The sequence below is a fragment of the Cricetulus griseus genome, assembly GCF_003668045.3.
Source record: "Cricetulus griseus strain 17A/GY chromosome 1 unlocalized genomic scaffold, alternate assembly CriGri-PICRH-1.0 chr1_0, whole genome shotgun sequence".
In the NCBI taxonomy this organism is placed as follows: Eukaryota; Metazoa; Chordata; class Mammalia; order Rodentia; family Cricetidae; genus Cricetulus; species Cricetulus griseus.
The window spans coordinates 60,419,273-60,425,721 of NW_023276806.1; the positions used below are offsets into that span (position 1 = coordinate 60,419,273).

The window sequence follows — 6,449 nt, forward strand, 5'->3', positions numbered from 1 at the left end:
ACTTAGGTCAATCTCATCAACAACCCTAGAACATCTTGAATACTGTTCTCTTTCCAGGATTTTGTTTGGTTCCTTTTATTTCTTGGTATTTGTTGTTGTTTTGGGGTTTTTTTTTGGGGGGGTTGCTTTGTTTTGTTTTGGTTTTTGAGGCAGGGTTTCTCTATGTAGCACTGGCTGTCCTAGAATTCACAGAGATCTGCCTGCTTCTGCCTCCCATTAAAGGCATGTGCCACCTCCGTCTAGGAGTGTGTGTGTGTGTGTGTGTGTGCACCATTTGCTCTGTGGCTATAAATGATCTGAAACTCACAATCTTTGATCTTCAGCCTCTCATATACTAGGATTTAAGATTACAGGTGTATGTCACTATACCTGGCTTTCCTAATGCACTTTTTAAAAAGCATCTGAAATGCTGTAATTCCTCTGTGGTACCTTTCATAATTACCAGGGTACTTTCTCCTAAAGTGTCTATGGTATAAGGCCTGGAGTATACAATTATCAATATAATTTCAATTTAAAAACTGTTTCTGGGGCTGGAGAGATGGCTCAGAGGTTAAGAGCACCGCGACTGCTCTTCCAAAGGTCCTGAGTACAATTCCCAGCAACCACATGATGGCTCACAACAATCCGTTATAAGACCTGGTGCCCTGTAATGGTGTGCAGATATACATGGAAGCAGAATGTTGTATACATAATAAATAAATAAAATCTTAAAAAAAAAACTGTTTCTGGCATGTAAATACAGGCTCAATAAATATCCACTGCATTTCTCTTACAGCTGAACTCAAAACTCTTCAAGAACACAAAGCTGTCATTTTCCCCCTGGTCCTTCAAGCACTTAGCATAGAATAAAACAAGTTTAATTAACTCCTCTTACCCCAAACTTTTTTAGAGGAAATAGAGAGATAAGACACACTAATACAGTTGAAATTAATCCCAATCTAACTGTATATGATAAAATTACTGTCTCTGCTGCCTCTGGTTCCCAATTCAAAAATATAACCTGTGCTCCCAACATTACAAACACATAGTTTTGTAATAACCACAAGAAGGTGATAGCTGGTAGGGACGGGGCCGCAAATTCACTAAAGAACAGCTGTATGTTTTTGTTTATATGTGGAGACCTTTCACCACCACCCCCTTTCTTAAATCAGTCATATTATCAAAGGATTTTCCTTCAAGATATTTAGAGATTTTTCAGTGTCCAAGACATTTAAGGAAGCTACTTTAGTCTTTAACAATGCAGTGAGGTTTCCCAGATACTGTGAATGAAGATTCATTCTAGGTAGAATATAAAAATCATCTACCAATTGTTCTTATGTATGAGGGAGATAACATGAGAGGCCATATTCAACCTTAATAGATTTTGAAATTAGCCTACATTAAGATACTTAGTACTAGTTTTAATTACCCATAAATGAACTATTAATTTTGTGGATTACTAAAGCCATATATTTAAGCCAAAATTAATTGTACTTCATCATCCCTAGTCTTTTCTTTGCTGCATGGAAATAAAGGCTTAGACATGTAAATTCAACTTCAGTATAACCCCCAAAATAATAAGTCTGGCTTTAAAAATAATGGGTTTTTTGTTTTTCAAAACAGGGTTTATTTGGTAGCCTTGGCTGTCCTAGAACTAGCTCTGTAGAACAGGCTGGCCTTGAACTTAACAGAGATCCACTCTCCTCTGTCTCCTGAGAGCCAAGATTAAAGGCATATGCCACCACTCTCAAGCAAAATAATACATTTTAAAAATAATAAATTTGTTCATGAAGTGTTGAATTCTTATGCCAGTACTCTCTACATTAACAGAGCTAAATGCCCTTGAAACATAATGTCATCCTTACCACAAGCTTTTGAGCAGAACACCGCCATAGTCTTGCGATTTCTCCACAGGCTGGTGCACTATGGGACAGGGACAAGCAAAACTCAGACAGCAACGTATGCAAATACAAAAACTTCTATACGGAATCTTTCGTCTACTGCTGTATCTCTTAGGGCCAGAATGGCACAGAAAAGAAGCAGAACAGTCACAATGTACCGGCTCCTGCCTGACTCCTTGTCCCTGAGACCATAGGGCTCAATATTTCTCATTAAATCCATCCTTTGTTCAAGGCCCTACAATGACTCTATTGACCCTTCTATCCACATCCAACAGTCTGCCTCTGAGTGCCTTCCACCCTCTTACTCCCCATGACTTGACCAACCCACATTCTCACCAGTCACTCTCACACATAACTTAGTCATTCATATATACCATCATTGCACACTGTATATTCTATACTTTATTTGGAAAATGGTTTTGTTGGGTTTTTGAGACTGGGTTTCACATATTCACATATCCCAGGCTGAGCCTGAATTCACTACACAGCCAAGGAAAGGTACCCATAGACCTGCCTCTGATCCTCCTGCCTCTACCTCCCAGGTGTAGAGATTGCATATATGCATTACCACATCCAGTCTGCCAAGTGCTGGGAACAGAATCTAGGGATCCCTGCATGCTAAGAAAGCATCCCAACCCCTTAGAAAATCTTTTCCTTTTATTCCTAAGACAGAAAATATTTTTCATTGACTTCAATGTGCATACTTATAGGTAATGACATGGGCAAGGTCATATCATAAAGAGAAGAACCAAAGTCCATCTAATTTCATAGTCCATAGTTCTACATGACTAATCCATAACCCCCCAAGTCCATTTCAAGACAAACGAATTCAGAAAGCTCCCTTTGCTTAATCTCATTAGTTCCTTGTTACTTCAAGTTTTCTCCAGCCCATACTCATGCCAGTATAGCACATAAAACTTGGTTGTTAGACAGCTTCCTACATTTTAAAGCCTCTTCCCATTTGTATATCACTGCCCTCCTTCTTCCTGCTCCATGTCTCATGTGTTACCTCTCTACCCCTCATCCCCACCCCAAGGGAAAAGACATCCGCGTTACATCTTTCTATCTCCCCAAAGGCTGCCACTGGAGCTTGGAGGTTACTTTATCCATAGGAGTATTCAATTGTTATTCAGCAAGGATTTTTAAAGTCCTCTTTTCAATTATCTTAAAAAGCCAATTGAATTCAGGAGTTCATGATAAAACTGCCCTACACAAAATTTTAATTGTCTGAATCTCTCAGGCACTACTAAGATTCTAGTCATTATTCCATATAGGAAACATACCACGCAAATCACATTTCCAAGGATTGATTTTTTTGGTTTGGTGAGATAAGTGTTTGTGATGGTAAGAGGGACACTTCTCTACACACACACATACACACACACACCACACAACACACACACACTCTCCTCTCTCTTTCCCTCTCTCTCTCTCTCCCTCTCTCTCTCTAATAATCTCAGCCAGCATGTTAGAATACTGGAGGCATTTGGGAGCTCAGAAACTTTAACAAGCAATACAATGTTCCCATAACAATGTAATACTAAATTGTTCCACCATAGCTCACCTGACTGCTTATAATGTACCTCAAATTTCTTAAAAAAAAAAAAAAAAAAAACTTTTAAGAACTGAGAAATAGTGGTGATCTAGTGGGCTGCTTGCTCTACACTCAATCCCCACCCTGTGGAATAATATATACAGTTCAACAAAAAGAAGTTATATATTAATAGAAATTACCCATATGTCACAACTACTATTGTCACCAGCCAACTCACAAGGATTAAAACAACTATAAAAGTGTAGACTCAAAGAGGACATATGTGATTTTTTTAAATCCAATTTTAGATTCCGTTTGAGATATTTTTCCACTAATGGGTAGAAGGAGAGGGGAGAGGAAAAAGGAGAGAAAGCAATTATCGTTTCAAGAGCATTTCCAAGTTAGTGACATAACTCCACAGTGCACCTAACAATGAGCATCCATCTCTGGTCACCTGGCCTTACACAACACTTCAGCAGCACCCACTGCTACTCATCCTGTCATATACAGCATACTAGCTTGTTTTCTTTGGCAAAGTTTTACTTTTTTTCCTCCACAGAAGTCCCTGGTACTAAATGACCAAAAATAAATAAATAAATCAGTAGCAGTTTGGAAACAATCTTCCATCTTTACTTCCTTCGTGAATGTATAATGTCCAAAGCAGATATCTATTCAATTCTAAATTATTCACGTTAATGGATAATGATTGGCAGAAGGTGCTGAAAATTCAAAATGTGGAGGGAAATCAAAAAAAAAAAACTATTTTGGTTTTGGAATTTATGTTTTCAGCATATTTACCTTCTCAATTATTCGTAGCATGAGCTAATATTTGTGTTCCTGTTCAATCTCTAAGTACACAGAAACTGGCCTGTATTAGGAAGGCACTCTGAAGATACCAGTTCACTAGTGAAGTTAGAACAGACTGCTATTCAGCCCTGTACACAAGGAACAGCCAATTTCTTTTATCTTACAGTTCTGTTCAGCCTTCAAAATATCAATAGACTAGCACAGCAGGTTAGTAAACTTAAAAGACCTGCTTGGAAACAATGAGGGCAAAGAACATAATTCCTCATTGTTTACCTAGAATGTGTTCATTTGTAAGTTACCTAGGGCCAACATTTAACTACAAGTCTGATTCTCCCTGGCAGACTTCTCTATCCCTTCAGGAACAGAATCTCATTTACTAAGAAACACATTTTCTAAATGTTTTTTTTTTAATTATACAATAGAGAAAGAGATTAAGATAGAAATTAGCTATTCTTTTGGGTTTGTCTTCTCACCACTACTACTTCTGTCTTTCCACCTCTGAAACAGGTTTTGAGAGACAAAGGGATCCAGCCTCCTGAAAGACCTAAATATATAGTAGGAAAAGCTAAAGACTGACAAATTACCAGCTTCTAGATTCCTAAATAAAACATCTTCTGTAGTACTCGCAAAAAGATAAGGAAAGCAAAAGCCAAAGTAGAGTTAGCTCTTGGCTTTGCAGTCATGAAAATTCCCTAAGAAAAAATTTTTGGGGGGGTAGCCTCTTAGATCAAATTTCACCAGTCCGATTCTTCCAACTTGCCTATTTTTACATGTGCCTTTTGCCCAGAAAAGACACCTAGGTTAGAGAGACTATCACCAGAGAGGAGAGACAGACTCTGAGGGTTGGTCCTTGTGAGCCGACAGGCTAAAAATACGCCGGCCCAGTAAACAAATCCCATTCCATCTCGACAGGAGCCACACCGTTAACCTAGTAATTATGAGAAGAGTGAGATCACGCAGCCCCCGGCTTACTCATCCTCAGCTTCTAAAGTTTCCATCGGCTCAGAGCAACTTTTCTTTTTTTCTGAAGTCCATAAGCCTGCCCCAGAATTTCTACACCTACACACACAGTTTCTCTCTCTCTCTCTCTCTCTCTCTCTCTCTCTCTCTCTCTCTCTCTCTCTCTCTTCTCTCTCTCTCTCTCTCTCTCTCTCCTCCCTCCTCCCCCACCCCCCACCCCTTCCATCATTACTGGACGCACCTCGGTTTGGCTATGGATAAGGAGAACAAACTTGTCTTTTCATTTTACTTTTATAGTGACTTTAAAAGAACTTTATCCTTCTGGGGTGAGGGGGCCGGCGGCTGCATCTTGACCACCCTAAAACTCCGCCATCCCTCCCCCAGAGTCTAGCTGACAAGAGGGAACCATCCAAACTGCCCAGCACAGCTCGGGAAAGGACAGGACCCGCCGGGCAGGGCTGGGAGCGCGGGACGCAGGTGAAAGACTGGCATCAAGGGGGAAGGTGGGGACCAAGCAGGGAGCGGCAAGGCGAGGAGCGGGTGCTCAAGGGAGATGGCTTCAGGTGAATTCTGGTCAAAAGGAGGGAGCGGCGCAGCTCGGAGGCGCGGAGTTTGGGGTGCTGGAGAGGCGGGAGGGGCGGGGGGAAACGGGGAGGGTGTCAGGGCTGGGGGCTCCGTTACCCTCGCGACTCTCGGGGCAAGGCTCTAGGCCGGGGCGGAGCGCGGGGCCCGGCCGCCTCTCCTCATTCCTCGGCAGTGACCCCGGGGTCCGAGCGGCCCCTCCCCCGACGGCGATGGAGGCGGACACTGCGACCGCGACTGTTGCTCTCCACAGGAACTGGAGCTGGATCAAGCCGGGACTGACCGAAGCTGGCCTCTCCCCAGCAGCTTTCCGCCTGCTCCACACCGGGTCACCACTCCGACTCCAGCGGCTGGTTCAGGATCGGTGGCTTTCGGCCGTCCGGCCGGAAACAAGCGCCCGTTTCCGGCCGGAGCGGGTTGGCGGTGACACCCTAGCCGCCCCCGGGCCTCCTCCCGCCCGGCGCGGCCGGCCCCCGCCCGTCCCGCCCCGCCCCTCCCCGCCCGCCCCGCCTCGCAGCAGCCCCGCCCTCAGGGCCGCTCTCGGGCTGCGGCCAGTTTGGCGCTTGCCCGGCGCGTGACCCCGCGCGTTCTTGGCTCGCGTCCCCCAGCCCCCGGGCTGAAGCAGTTTTGAGCCGGCGCTCGGAGCTCGGCGTGGACTCTTTGGGGTCGCCTCAGTTGGCGCCAGC

At 43.7% G+C, this 6,449-nt stretch overlaps 1 protein-coding gene across 3 annotated transcripts in view; it reads right to left on the reverse strand.

Annotated features, from left to right (window-relative positions):
- Positions 1-6,163, reverse strand: part of Otud7b (OTU deubiquitinase 7B) — a 60,630-nt gene extending 54,467 nt beyond the window's left edge. Inside the window, exons 1-2 of one of the 3 annotated variants that reach the window (XM_027393683.2) lie at positions 5,863-6,163; positions 1,845-1,902 (exon numbers count right to left, since the gene is read on the reverse strand). The gene's annotated coding sequence lies outside the window, so the exon portion shown is untranslated. The remainder of the gene's footprint in view (positions 1-1,844; positions 1,903-5,862) is intronic. The other 2 variants (XM_027393682.2, XM_035451478.1) reach the window with 2 other exon arrangements.
- Positions 6,164-6,449: the final 286 nt, after the last annotated feature.